Source organism: Belonocnema kinseyi, chromosome 7 (assembly GCF_010883055.1).
Source record: "Belonocnema kinseyi isolate 2016_QV_RU_SX_M_011 chromosome 7, B_treatae_v1, whole genome shotgun sequence".
NCBI classification, from domain to species: domain Eukaryota; kingdom Metazoa; phylum Arthropoda; class Insecta; order Hymenoptera; family Cynipidae; genus Belonocnema; species Belonocnema kinseyi.
The window spans coordinates 44,923,850-44,940,015 of record NC_046663.1 but is presented as its reverse complement, the minus strand read 5'-3'; positions in this window follow the sequence as shown (position 1 = coordinate 44,940,015).

Sequence of the window (16,166 nt, the reverse complement as noted above, 5' to 3'; positions counted from 1 at the left end):
GGGAAACTGAGTGACTGTTTCGATATTATTCAAGGAGTTAGACAAGGATGCGTTATGTCTTCATAGTTATTTATATTATTTATGGACAAGTGTTTAAGAATGACTCTCTTCGACGAAGAGGGTATGGATCTCGAAACAGTAAGGGTACGAGGGTTAGCGTTCGTAGATGATGAAGTTGTTATGGCAAAGTCTATCGAAGACCTACAAAGAATGTTGAATAAACTAGATTCAAGCATGAAGAGCATGCGCCTCAAAATTAACGCAAATAAAACAAAAACTATGGTGTTCGAAGGAAAGAGTGACAAAACACTATGCAATATTTTATTAAATGATGAGATAATTGAACAAGTTGATAAGTTTGTATACCTTGGTAGCTTATTTACTAGGGACGGGAAAATAGATGAGGAATTAGATAGACGAATAAATGAAGGTAAGAAGGTTATTGGTAGAGCAGGTCCCCTATCAGAACTAAAAATATATCAAATAAAGCTAAAATGGCAGTACATAAGAGTAAAATTAACACAATTGACATGAGATTCATGCGCATAATAGGCGGAAAAACGCTAATGGACAAAGTAAGTAACGAGATAATTCTAAAAGAATGTGGTGCAGAAGAGACGCTAGTAGACACATGGGAAAGAAATCGGTTAAGATGGTTCGGACATGTTGAGAGAATGCCAAATGAACGACTAACGAAACAAGTGTATCAAGGTAAAGTAAATGGCAGCGTGCCCAGAGGTAGACCGCGGAAAGAATGGTTAGAATGTGTGAATGAGACCCTACTTAGAAGAGACATAAGAAGTCACAGAAACACGAGAGCCTGCATGAAAAAATGCATGGACATAAGAGAAGCTAGAGAAGTATGCCAGGACAGGAAAGTATGACGGCAAATAGTTAATAAAAAGAGTGTCAGTAGAGTGAATGACGCCTGAAACAAAGGCCTTGGCTATTAATGGACCCAAGTAGGGAACCTTACATAACGACTTCGTGAGGTTCTTCGCTTGGGGTGATTGCTAGAGAGATTGATCAGCAACCTGGGTGGGAGCAGTGTTGTAGAACGAAAGTGTTATTTACTTAAATAGCACGAGAATTCTGGATCAATCTGAAAAATCTCTATCCCTTCCACAAGATACTCCTTTCTCCTGCCGAGTGAGTCACGCCTACCCCCAAAAGGGAAACGGCTTAATGGTGTAATAATAATAATAATAATAATAATAATAATATACATATTTTGGGATATATTGCTTTGGACCTTATATTTTTGGGCCTTTTATATTTTGGGCCTTACATGTTCGGAACTTGTAGCTTTGTGTATAATATTTTTGGTTCTCAGGGCTCGTCCATAAACTACGTTACCAATTTTAGGCTATTTTATATGGTAACCCTCTTCTTATCTCGTTGACAACTGCACCCCTCCCCCCCCTCTTCCCGTCTAAAACGTAACGCAGTACAAAATTCTATCAAGCATATAAAAGAGGGTGAAATTTAAAGAAAAAAGGGGCATATTGGAGAAATAATTTCTATCAAATAAAATAAATTTAAATAAAATATAGTGAATTTAATATGAAATACTTTGTATTCATAAAAATTAAAGTTTACATGTATATTGCATTTTTAAGAAACAAGATCATGTTTTAATTAAAAATAGAATAGTGAAATTTTCAGGTAAAACAATTAATTCTGATTTTTAAAAAACCACGAGTTTTTAACCAAATACATAAATTTCAATCGAAAATTCATCTATTTGGCTGAAAACTGACAATTTTGTTAAACATTCAAGTATTTGACTGAGAATTAACTTTTTCTTGCCAATCCAGTGAAACCCTTCAATAGCCTTCCCTTCGATATCCCTTCCGTGAATTGACACCGTAACGCAGGCAGGTGTAACAGGATTTGCGCGGGGTGCGCAGGATCTGCGGTTATCACTCAGGCGAGCACTCACGCGTGAAAGAACAATAGCGGAGCGGGCTATACTCAGTTAGTTCCCACCCACCGCCAGCCCCAAAATCGGCACTATAAAAGAGTTTCGCTGTAATTAATATTTAGTAGATGAAAATTCATCTGTTTTGTAGAAAATGCGTTTTTTAGCTTGAAAATTTCACAGTTTCATTGAAAAATAAACTAATTAGTTGAAAAGTCGAATTTTTGTATTATTGAATTGTTTTTATTATAAATTAACATCATTTTGTTGTTGAAATATCTAATATTTCATTTTAATAAAAATTCATCTTTTTGGTAGAACTCGATTGTCAAAAATATATATAATTAGGTTGAAATATCAAATATTACATTTTTTTGAGAATTTATCTTTTTTATTTAAAATTCAACTAATGGGTTGAATGCATAAATATTTACTTGATTAAAAATGATTTCTTGTTTAAAGATTCATATTTTTTGTGTTTGCGAATATTTATTTATTTTTGTTAATTGCTTTGTAAAAAATAATTCTTTTGGTTAATTGTTATTTATCATTTTAGTTGAAACTTTATCTGTTTGGTTGAAAATTGAATTAATTTGTAAAAATGTGACTAATTTTTTCGAATTTTTGTTTGGTTTAGAAAATTAATTTTGTTGATTTAAAATTTAACTAATAATAAATAGTTCCTGTACAAAATTTACAAAAGGGCTTTTAACTGAATTATTATGAATCCTGGTAAAATTTTCAGTCACTGTAAAAATGATTTTCGAATATTTAAAAGTAGATTTTTTAAAGAAACATAAACTTTAAAAAAATTCAAATTGTACAACAAAGTTGCACAAGAAGGCCTAAAAAGAATGATGTTTGAAATAAATGTTTTTAACGACATATACTAAATAAAATCAGTTTGTGCAGAATAATTTGGTTGCACAATTTGATTTTTTCAAATTTCATGTTTGTTTAAAAAATGTATTTTGAAATATTTAATAAACGGAGATCTTGTGTCTTTCTTTAGCATTTGGTTCTTTTACCGTTCTCAAATTCTCATTTTTTTCTGGTCTATTATGTATCCTGCCGGGGAATACCCAAAGGTTTGAGAACGTGTGATGGTAAAAGTTATCAATGATTAGATTATCTATGATCGAATTTGACCTTGACACAATAAGCAAGAGGAACTAGGATGAAAAATCATTGAAATAATTAGATAAATTATGCGTGACAAATCTCCTTCGAGAGCTTGATAAACTAGTTCAATTCCTCATAATAATAAGTACAATTTATTATTTATTATGCATATATCTCGTGTGCAGCAACATTGTAAGACAAAATGTAAAATGTTGTCCTTGATATTTGCTGCTGCAATCCGAGATTAACTAATAAACTAATTAACCAAAGAATAAATTCTGAACCGAGATGATTACTTTTTTTTAAACCAAAAACAGAGAAATTTTCAACTAAACCAAACTTGTTTTTAATACAAGAAAGCTTAGAAAATTTTTGTCTAACAAAGTAGTCAAATTTACAACTAAACAGATAAATAGTCAACTAAAATACTGGTTTATTAAAGAAAGCATGACTTTTATAACCGAGAGGATTAATTTGTTTTAAAAAAAAAATTCTCATCTAAACAAAATTTATTTTTGAACAAAAATCTCAGAAATTTTGTTAACGAAGTAGTTAAATTTACAATTAAATTGTACCAAACACGAAAAATTATTAACTAAACAAGATTAATTTTTAATAAAACAATAAAATTTTCAGTATAAAAATGTACTTTTCAACAAAGTATTAAAATTTTCCAAGAAACAGATGAATTTTCAACTAAAATCATGAGTCATAAATCAAAAGAGTGAATTTTAAACCAAGAAGATTAATTTTTTTTACTGAAAAAGAGGCATTGTCAAACGAAAACTTGAATTTTCAAATGAATAATATTAATTTAAAAAAATATTTTAACCAAACACATGAATTCTCAGCTAAAATGATGACTAATTTGAACCAAAGAATAAATTTTCTACCAAAAAAAAGAAGATTTTTCAACTGAACGGGATTGATTTTTTAAACAAAAATAAAATCTCCAACAAAATAGATGAATTTTTGACCAAACAGATGACTTTTTAACTAAAATAATAAAGAATCAATGAAAATAGTGATTTTTAAACTAAGAAGATTAATTTTTCACTTACAAAGAGGAATCTTCAGACAAAAACTTGAATTTACAATTAAACAAATTAAATTTCACCTGCAATGATGAATCATTAACCAAAATTTTTATTGCATAACATTATATTTTATATTATGGTATATTTTGTTTGTAACAATGATTTATTTTTAACAAAATATGCAAAAGTTCCATTTTTAATTACAGCGAAAGTAGACAATAATAGTAAAAGTAAACATTAAAAAGAAACTAATATTAATTATACAATAACATTTGTAGTTAGAAAAAATAAATCATTGTCATTCTACTATTTTTCTAATAAAATTAACATTTAAAATAATTGAAAGCTTTTAGCAATCAGATTCAATTATCCTTATAAATGGAAGTATGTGACATTAAATACCTTATATTAACATTAATATTCAATTTCGCACAGGAATATTTCTTTATTTATAAAGTTTTAATTGCAAGTGGAATTCCATTTTTTTCTTTGCAATTTTCACGGAACTTTATAAAAGATCTTCATTTAATTTATACCATTCAATCGTTTGAAACAAAGATTGAATTAATACAATGTCAACAAAACTAATTGAGTATCAACACTTCAATCATCATTAAGAATACATTGTATTTAAAAGTAAAATATCTTTAGCGGTAAATTGTCTTCAGAAAATTTCCTGTGGAAAAAATGTTTAAAAGCATTTCAACTGATGATACATTGTATAAGGATAAAATGTGTAATTCATCAATTATGCGATGAATGTGTTTGATATGAAGAATTCAAGATTATTACTCTGCACTGTATTTATATGGTTCACGCTGTTTTTACGTAATTTTTTTCATTCTTTCTTGTGTACGTGACATGCCGTACAATTTTCCACGCTTGTCCGTGACATGATATTCGTGATGAAGAAGCATTTACAAATCTAGTTATCAATTGCAGATAGATTTATTACTCGTCATAATATTATATCTTATGCAAAATTTTGTCAAGCGTACCCGCATGGAGAATAGACTTAAGGAGATCAAACTAGTAGAACTGAAAATGAGCACTTTTCTGTTGCTAGAAGTACGCACATACACATGTGCAAAATCACACGTACGTATATAGTTAAAAACTTCCCGAGCGTGGCGTGGCAACCGCACGTAAAAAAATATGGCCGTCGACGTGTCTGAATACTGTATTTTCTTACCTTAGGCACTTTAAAAAATCGTCGTTGTCCTTTATTCTCTTTCCCCCCTTGGTAAGAAATGCACTTGCACTTCGCACATTGCCGGCGCGTCGTTCTCGAATATTTATAATTCTATATAAAATCATGATGCGGTAGATAATTTAAATGTTAATTTAAAAAAGATTTTCTCCATTTTTACTCAAGTTTATGTTTACATCGCGAACGCGTAGAATACCTGTCGCACGCATAATTTCGGTAAAAGTAATTTGATATTTTCATAAATATACTATCTACTTCTTCCATGGCGAATAATTTTTTATTCCACACACATTTCACAAAATCCTGTCTGAGTTTTAATTATTTATTTGTTCAAGCGATCTATCAAAACAAAACAATGAAGGCGGCCATATATTTTTAAAGCGCATTTGGCACGCCACGCTCGGGAAGTTTCCAACTACACGTACGTGTGATTTTGCACATGTATGTGTGCGTACTTCTGTCGATAGAAAAGTGACCGTTTTTGGTGAAGTCAATGCATTATAAAGTGGAACCTTATATCTATTCTCCACGCTTACCCACCTAAAAATGTCTGTTTTTCGATTTTCTTGAAACTCCCGAAGGGAATGTGGTACTTCATCGTGTGGTAAATCGGGTTCAGTTCCCTCGGCTTTCCTTCTACAAAAATGAAAATTTTTTTTAACTGAATTCAGAAATGCTATAAAATATCATAACGGACGTTCCCAGACTCTTTTTTTAGGGATAATAACAAAAAAATTATTGTGCTACATAAAAATTTTATGCATGTGCACTATTTTGAGGTTAGGGTAGTTTTTCAGTTCTCTGTGATTCCGATAATGTAGGTCTCTGTCGTACCGATGCTGTCGGTAGCATTCACGAATAATAATGGGAGAGAATTGTAATACACTTTACCTTGAAATGCACACACACATCAAAGTTAGCAAAATAATTTTTTTAAACTAACCCAGTAAAAAAGAGTGGGATGTTCGTTAATATGTTCGCTATTGTTCCCCAGATTTTGATGACAAAATCGTTATTATTGTAGGAAAAAATCCGGGAAATCTAACACTGATAAAATCGATACATAATTCCTAAGCACCAAACAAATTAATCAAATTTAGCAAAATTAAATTTTTTCGAATTAAACCACAAAAAAAGAGTCCGGGGAAGTCCGTTAGCATGTTCGCTATTGTGTCCGAAATTTTTAAGACAAAATATTTATTATTGTAGGAAAAAAGCCCCTAAGGGATCGTCTATAAACTGCGTTCCCTCAAATTAACGTTACACTATTAAAATAATAAATTCCACCTTTTAGAATTTAGAGAATTTTTTTCTATAACAGTACATATGGCAAAGTTTTTAGTACGTGTCTCGATGATGAATGTTTTTGCTAGAAAATTCAACTTTTTGTTAAAAAAATCATGTTTTCAGTTGAAAATTCAACTTTTTGGTTGAGAATTCTTAAATTTGATTAAAAATTTCTTCTTTTTGTTAGTAAATTAATCTTTTTCAAAAATTCATCTTTTTTGGTAGTAAATTAAGAGTTTTGTTTAAAAAATCATCTTTAATGTTAAAAATTCAACTTTTTGTGGAGAATTCTTGAATTTTATTGAAATTCATCTTTTTGGGGGTACATTATTCTTTTTCTTTAAAAATGCATCTTTTTGGTTTAAGGATTCTAGAATTTATTGGAATTGATCTGTTTTGGCAGAAAATTAATCGTTTTGGTTAAAAATTTAGCAACTAGGTTTTAAAGTTAAAGTGCTCCCTTAAAAATTAAATTTTTTTTGTTTAAGTTTAACTTTTTGGTTGAGAATGCGTTTTTCTTGGTAGTAAATTAATCTGTGTGTGTAAGAAATGATCTGTTTTAGTTGAAAGATTAACTTTTTGGTTAAGAATTCTTGAAATTTATCGATAATTCGTCTTTCTTAGTTGTAAATTAATCATTTTGTTTAAAATCATATTTTGTAGTTGAAAATTCAACTTTTTGGTTGAGAATTCTTGAATTTTATTAGAGTATGTCTTATTTGATAGCAAATTAGTATTTTGTTTAAAGATTCCTTTTTTTGATTAAAACTGTAGTGACTGGGTTTTAAATTTAAACTGATTTAATAAAAATAAAAAAAATGTTTTCCTTTCTTTCTTAAAAATGCAAGTTTTTGTTTGAGAACTTTTGAATTTTATTCAAAATTCGCCTATTTTGTAGTAAATTTATCTTTTTTTGAAATTATTTTTTAGTTTAAAATTTAACTTGTTGTTGAAAATTCTTCAATTTTGTTTATTATTCGTATTTTTTCGTAGTAAATTAATCTTTTTGGTAAAAAATTCATCTTTTTTAGTTAGTTGAAAATTCAATTTTTTGGTTAACAATTCTTGAAATCTGTTAAAAATTCGTCCTTTCTGGTAGTAAATTAATATTTTTGTTTAAAAATACATCTTTTTTAGTTGAGAATTAAAATTGACGTAATTTCTTAAAAATGCATTTTTTGATTAACAATTTAAAATTTAAGCTAAAAGTTCATCTCTTGGTTTGGAAATTGAACTGTTTTGTTGAAAATACCTTTTTTTGTTAAAAAATTACTTTGGTAATTGAAAATTCCTTTGTTTTTGTTAAAAATTAATCTAGTTTAGTTAAAAATTCAACTTTTGGGTTGAGAGTTCTTGTAGTTTGTCGCAAATTCATATTTTTTGGTATAAAATTAATATTTTTATATAAATTTTCATATTTTTTATTTAATAATTCAAACTGTTTTGTACAGAAAAGTTGTCATTTTATCTTGATAGTTCAATAATTTAGTAAAGAAAATCTCATATTTGGTAGAAAATTGAATTTTTTATCATTTTAATGTTTTAAAATTAAAAGTTGAACGGTTGCATTTTTAGTTGAAAATGTACTTTTCTTAGTGTAAAAATGCAACAATACCTCCCCCCCCCCCCACACACACAGGTGAATTTTAAAATCAAAAAGACAAACTTTCAAAAAATGAGTTGAATTTTCATCCAAAAAGATTTTCAATTGATTTTTCAACACAAAAATAGGAATTTTAAACAAAAAGTAGATTTTCTAGGAAATAGTTTTGATTTTCAACAGATACAGTTGCATTTATTTTAAGAAAGATACAATATTTATACTGAAAATATTACCTTTTAAATCAAAAAGACAAATTTTCAGAAAAAATAGTTTTCATGAAACAAAGATTTCAGTTGACTTAACAGCAGAAAAGTATAAATTCCAAACAAAAAGTTGGTGTTCTACGAAAAGAACTTGTTTTTTCACAATAAAAACGAATTTTTAACAAAAACGGTTGAATTTGCAAACAGAAGGGATGTCTGTTAAAGAAAATTGTGAAAGAATTTTCATACATTATAAAATTATCCGAGATTTTTTATGTTTTCATGGTGATCCAAAAATCATTCATTTTTCTGAGAGTCTGTCTATATACAAGCACAAATCTTAAAATATCATTAATTTTTCATTTAACGAAATGTCATCAAGGATTTCAGGAAACAGGAAATTATCGAAAAAATCAGCAAATAAAAAAAAATCACTCGAAATTGACAGAATAAGTTATGTATCTTGAATTCTCAATGACTGTGATTCAATGAGTGTGATCCTGAGAAGGAAAAAACAGAAAAGGGGTTCCCAAGTTTTTTTCTCTGCTCGATCATTGGACTCAACCAGGATGTATGATTTATACTTGATGACTCTATTTTATTTTAAGGGAAAATTTTATTGTAAGAGATAAATATTAACATTATATTAAAATAAAAAATAAATAACAATAACCGGAATAATCGATAAATTATAAGATTTATAGTGTTTGTTTTAATCGAGATAACGTTTTTTTTCTAATGAAAAATTGCATTTTCCAGAATAACTATGAGAGATACGAAAAAAAATTAAACAAAAAATGATATTCATCTCAAAAGGCTCAAATATTTAAAAAAAATTATTATATTGAATATAAAGATTGAAATTCGCAATTAGATAGAAAAAAAACATAAATTTACAACTAAAATTATAAATAATTACCCAGAAGAATGAATTTCAAAAAACGATCAAATTTTATACCAATTGTTTCAAATAATCTAAAAAATTATTTTATGAGAAGAAGATTACTTATATACAAAAAAAGGCGAATTTTCAACCAAATAGTTGAATTTCTAAATAAAAAGGATCAATTTTGAACAACAAAAGGAATGCTCAGATTGCCAATCAAAAACATTAATTTTCAAGCAAAACAAAACAAAAATTTAAAAAAAAGAGTTAAATTTTCGACGTTAAATTTTAATAAAATATTTTTAACATGAACAAAAATAATAAACAGCATTTTTAAAAACTTAAATTTTCAGATTAAAAAATTTATTTTGATCAACGAAAAGGAAGTATTTTCAACAAAATAGATGAATCCTCAAACAAATAATTGAATTTTGAATTAAAATATACAAATTTTTATCCAAAAATTGAGTAGTTAAAATTTTAATTAACAAAATTCAGTTGCAACAAAAAAAACTAATTTAAAAAAATTTTATATTTATCAAAAAGATAAATCTTTGACCAAAAAGTTAATTTTCAACAATTTTTTATTATACTTTTAATCCAGTAGTCGAATTTTAAATAAAAAAAGATGAATTTTCGACAAAAAATATAATAGGTGACACTTCAACTAAAAGAGATTTTAATTTTAAATCAGCAGCAGTTGAATTCAACCAAAAAGATTAATTTTCTATCAAAAAACATGAAATCTCATAACAATACATGAATTTTCAACCAAAAAATGAAATTTTCAACTAAACAAGATGAATTTTAAACATAAAAAAAATTTTAATAGAATATTTAAATTTTCAGAAAAAAGATGATGTTTCCACTCAAATGATAAATAATTAACCAAAAGAACGAATTTTTATTTAAGAAGTTTAACTGCCAACTAAGTAGATGAATTAAAAAAAACCTGAGTGTTCAATACAATACAAAATTTAAGATTTTTTAGACCTTTTTTCTTTATCTAAAAAAAGTTGTTTGGAATTTTTTAAAAAGGAATATCATTTTTGTATATTTCTAATGAGTGAATATAATGCTTTTAAATCTATAATTTTCGTGAAATTACTTTGATTTGATTCGAGAATCAGCCCTTAATTTAAAAAGTATATTTCATAATATTATTTTCCTCTATACCCACCCCTTTGACAAAAAATACATTTTTTTCTGGAAATGAAAAAAAAACACAAAAAAACCCGACAAATTGACAAATGAGAGAAGATACGAAAAAAATGAAAGAAATAAGATATTTTCTTACAGAAAGTTCCAGAAAAATGTATTTCCACGCTCTTTTCTTATCTCCCTAGTGGGCACAAAATTTGGCGACGTCTTTACAACATCGTTACGACATCTTTTCGACAACTTTAGAACATCCTATGTCCATGTCGTTAAGTCGTCTTTATGATATCGTAAATATGTCGTATGATCTGACGATGTCTTTACGATATCATAAAGACCACTTAACGATATGGACATAGGACGTCGTAAAGTTGTCGTAAAGATGTCGGAACAATGTCGTAAAGACGTCGCCAAATGTTGTTCCCACTGGGTCGTGTCATTTTCGAGATTTTTGCGAAAGTATGGATAAAATCCTTTAAATGTCTTTTTCTCATTAATACAATTTTATGCTGCCGTAAAAAACAAAGAAGATCCTAATTCACCTGTCTTAACCACTTTTAGATCAAACTTTCTTCTTTGAAGTTAACATTTTTGAAATATTCTGTACTTTCAATTTTTCCTTACTTCATTATTTTTTTACTAAAAAGTTATTAAAAGTATTAAATAAAGTCCTTTTTGGAAAATATAATTTTTAAGAAATATATACATATTTTCACTCGAATCTCGTAAATAACGTGAAATAAAGAAAGATTTAAACAGTTATCTCTTTAGTAGTATTTTAAGGCAACACATTTTTTTACTGTTAGCTTAACAGCAATTTTGGTCAATTTTAAGATATTTTTAATATCCTTTAAATATCACAAAAACTTATAGGTCCTATAAAGTCCTTCTAATTCTTGCGAAGTTCTAGGAAATTCTTTAAAACCGCATACAATTTTTTTTATTTTCATAAAATCATTAAACTCCTTGAAAATTTCCTGAAATTTATAAATCTCTTGGAAGTTCAATTGGAATCCTAGTAAATGCCCTGAAATTTTCAACACCCTTTGCAACCTTTCAAAATAATCTAAAAATTTTAAATCCTTTTAAAACCTTTAGATTGCTTGAAATATATTCAAAATGCATGAAAATTGTTTGAAACCAATAAAAGACAAGTTTTTGTTTGTTTGAAACCAAAAAAGACAATTTTTAGTTTTTAAGTAAATTAAAAAGTTGTACTCTTTTTCTATTTTAAAAAATGGTTGAGGCGTAATCACTAAAATCTAGAATAAAAAAATTAATGACATTCGTAAATTGAAATTTGTAATTTAATAAAAGAAATCTTTTTAATCATTAGAAAAATAAAAGAATGATATTTTCTGTAAAAATATATCCAAATAACTTTTATGAAATAAAGTTTTTTCTTTATTTAAAAAAATTTGTTTGCAGTATTTTTGGTCCCAAAAATAAAAAATTTTTATTTTTAATAAACACTTGGGTATGTTCTTTTTAATTCATGTACTTGGCTGGCAGTTGGCGTTCTTTAATAAAAATTCATTATTTTGGATAAATATTTCATAAGTAACAATTATCTTTAGTTAAAAATTGAACTGTTCAGGTGAAATTTAATGTACTTTGTTGAAAATTCATCTGTATTAGTAAAAATAAGTCTTTTTAAATAAAAATGATTCTTTTTGGTCGAATTGCACGGATTTTTTTCGAATTAAAATATTTTTTGGTTAAAATATCAGCTATTTTATAAATTCTTTTTATTTGGTTGAAAACTGATTTTTCTAGTTAAAAAACTGCGTTTAAGTTTAAAATTCCTGTACGATGTTCAGAATTCTTGTTTTTTGCTTGTAGAAAATTGCTTGGTTGAAAATTTTAATTACTGGTCTAAAAGTACAATTATTTAGTTAAAAATTCATTTTTCTTTCGTTGGAAATCAGTCTTTTTTGTAAATATTGTACTATTATGTTAAAAATTCGTTTTTTTCTTGTAGAAAATTTATATAGTTGATTGAAAATTTAAATATGCAATTTTTTATTGAAATGTATATGTTTTAGCTAAGAACGCAGCTATTTTGTTAAAAAAAATGCATTCTTTTTGTTCTTGGAAAATAAATCTTTAAACTAAATATTTAGCTATTCTATTTTTGTTGAAAATTCATGGTTTTTGTTGAAAAATATTTTTTAAATTAATTTTTTGTTGAATATGCAACTGCTTTGTTAATTTTTTTAAGATTCATAATTTTAGTTGAAAAATCATTTGTTTAGTTGAACATTTAACTATTTTAATGAAAACTACTTTTTGTTATTAAAAATTCAAATTTTAGGTTTAAACTTCTTGTATTTTGTTGGAAATTCGTCTTTTTAGTAGAAAATTAAGTGTTCTGGATAAAAATTTAAGTACTTGGTTGCAAGTTATTTTGGAACAATTCGTTTTTTTCTGTTTGAAGGTTTATCATTTCAGTTGAAAATTCATATATTCTCTTAAAAACTTAACTATTTTATTTCAATTTTTTTCTCGAAAATTAATTTTGTTAATTGCATTCTATGTTTGGTTGAGACTTGACATTTATTTGTTAAGAATTGATCTTTTTTTTTTGTAAAAAATGGATTTTTTTTTTGTTAAAAATTAACTACTCGTTTGAAAGTAGAATTTTTTTAAATTATTTTTTTGCTCCAAGATTTGTCATCTTATCGTAAATTTCTCCCTTTTTGGAAACTTCATTATTTTGTTACACATCCGTATTATTTAAATCAATTAAAATTGAGTTCGAATCAGTGACTTTTGACTGATTAAAATTTATTGTGTTCTATAATTAGATTTAGGCTTCTAACCTTTGTTTTTAGCACCATTTCCTTAATAATTGATTTATTTGCAATTTTTAATTACTATTCTTTTATAAATCATTCACTTTACGGAAGACATTACAAGTGTACAAGGACACTATTAACAAAAGAAAATTAGTATGTTGTAAATTAAATTTCTTTCTCCAATCCTATTCTTACAGTAATATAATTAATGCAAAAAGACACTGATGTTTATGAATTTTTTGTCCACAAATCGAACCCAGTTAAAAATTAATCTTTTTTAGTTAAGTATTCAAGTATTTTTTTAGAAGTTAGTTTTGGTTAATTAAATCCTAACATTTGTTTTATTCTCAATTAAAATATAAACTATAACATTTTAAGTTAAAAAACCTTTTTTTTAGGTGAAAAATTCAAAAATAATTGAGTAAAAGTTGAACTACTTTTTTAAAAGTTATTTTTTCTGGGTTTATATTCACAATTTTAGTTGAAAGTTTGTTTTCATCTAAAAATTAATTATTTTTGGACTGAAAATTTACTTATTTTGTCAAAAATTAAGCTGATTGGTTCAAAATTAACTTTTTTTTTGGCAAAATTCATATTCTGGGTTTGAAAATTTAAGTGGGTTGTAGTACATTCGTCTTTTTCGTGAATGATTTTGAAGAATAATTGTGAAGTTTTACCATATTACCATATTCCCAGAATTTTTGAAACGATTTAAAATTAATTACAACTTAAAGATTGTTAAAGAATTTTGTGAGGTTTCACGAGAATGAAAAAGAAAATTTGTAGGTTCGTAGGAAAAATTAAAATGCTTTTTTAGTTCGAAAAATTAATTTCAAGAGATTTAAAAAGAATATTTCAATACATTTCAAAAGATTTCTGAAATTATCAAAGAATAATCTGAAAGATTTTAAGGTGGTTTTTTTAATAAATTTTTTTTTTTAATAAAGGGATCAATATGAATCATTTTTAAAGATTAGAATATCTAGATTTTAGAAGGTTTAAAGAAATTAGAAAAAATAATTTTCTTAAGATTCTTGTGAAAATTTTTAATGATTTTTTAATTTTAAAAAACTTTAAGATGAAATTAAATAAGGCTTTTAAACATTTCAAGTGATTTCTTAAAATGTCTAAAAAGAGTGTAGAAGATTTTAAAGCTTAATGTTTCAATTTGGTAAGATTAAAAAATTATAAAAATAAGGGTAAATTCAAGAAGTATTTACAAAAATTGAAGAGATTCAAAAAGAATTTCAAGCTTCAAAAGATTTTTGGAAATATAGATTTTTAAAGATTTAAAAAAAAAACGTTTAAGACTTTAAAAGAGTTTCGAAAGGTTTCAGGAGAATAAAAAAATGTTCTTAAAATCTCTGGAAAATTTTACAAAATTAGAAGGTTATTTTCTACATGTTGAATAATTTTTCAAAATTCAAAGAAAAACTGGAGTCAGTTAAAAATATTTCTTGGAATTTGTGACGCTTCAAATAAATTAAATATACTTAAAAACTTGAAAACATTTCCGAAAATTTTGCAAGTATTTTTTGATTTCTTCCTAACTTCTAAAAGTCCTAAACATATCTTAATAAGACTAACATTTTTCTTAATGTTTTGTAAAATCCTCTAAAATATAGAAAGATTCTGTGAAATCTTCTAGCTTCCTTTTTGGAATATCTGAAATATTTAAAAGTCGTTTTTAATTTTCTCAAGAACCTTATAAAAATGTTATTTATATAAATTGAAAAATAAACTTACAATACTTATTTTCTTGTTCTCAATTTTCAGAATTTAATTTTAGCTGGAATTTAAGTGTTCAAAAACTGTTAACAAATAAGTAGTTATTTGGAATTTTTACATTGTTCTATTATTAATAATATTTTTTATTCTTAATGCTATTAAAAAAAAGTTTTAAATTGGTGGATTTAAATTATTACTTACATTAAGTAACTTCAATATTCGAATGAATTAAGCAAATATTGGAGAAGCGTTCAGTTTTACTTAAAAATAATGTTTTATATTTTATAGACAAATACTTCATCTTAAAAAACCTTTTTTTTATTTCGAAAAAGTCTATTATGTTTAAAAAAATACAAAAAATGTTACGCAACGTTTATGAGGGTGGAGGGGGGGGGGGGTCCAACGGAAATGTTACGGTCTATTACATGGGTAAGGGGGGTTAAAAAAGGTTAAAAATAATGTTATGTAATATGTGAATTCTCCATTATTTACATTTTAAAAATGTGTAATAAATATTTTCAATTGTAGAAATGTATTGCTTTTATTGGATAATTTATTTTTCTTTTTGTAAAATGTACTAATCTAAATGGATTGGTTCAGTATAACCTGCTAACTTGTTTACTTTTCCATAACAAAAGACAAGAAAAAATTACCTATTTGTATTTAATTGTATGGCTTTTTTAATTTGTTTACATTTATTTATAAAAAAGTACATTTTCGAACAAAAAATTACAGTTGTCAAAATGTTAAACTTTTTTGTAAAAATATTTCCGACTAGGATAGATTTCTGAAAATACTTTTACCAATTTGAAATTTTCACATAATCACTAAACATACATATCAGCAACATTAAAATTTGTTTTCGCGAGCTTAATCGTAATGTAAGACACGTTTGCAAAAGCAGAACTAAACATTATTCCTTATCCTGCATTTAGGAATTGTATAAATACTCAATATAATTTTCCAAATGGAGAAATAGTAGACAGGTATATGGGATTTTCTCAATTAACGATGGTTCGAAAAATGTATATTGCAATGAACCATTGACCGTGCATGATCCTTGAAAAATGTAGCCTTGATTTCTTAATTCAATCGATATTTAATCACCTACAAGTATCGAAGAACTGCTCCCAGTTAGACAGTCACTGTCCACTCGAGTGTCCTTGATCAATGAACTTTTCCTTCCGTGTAAAAACCATTAAAGAGACATACA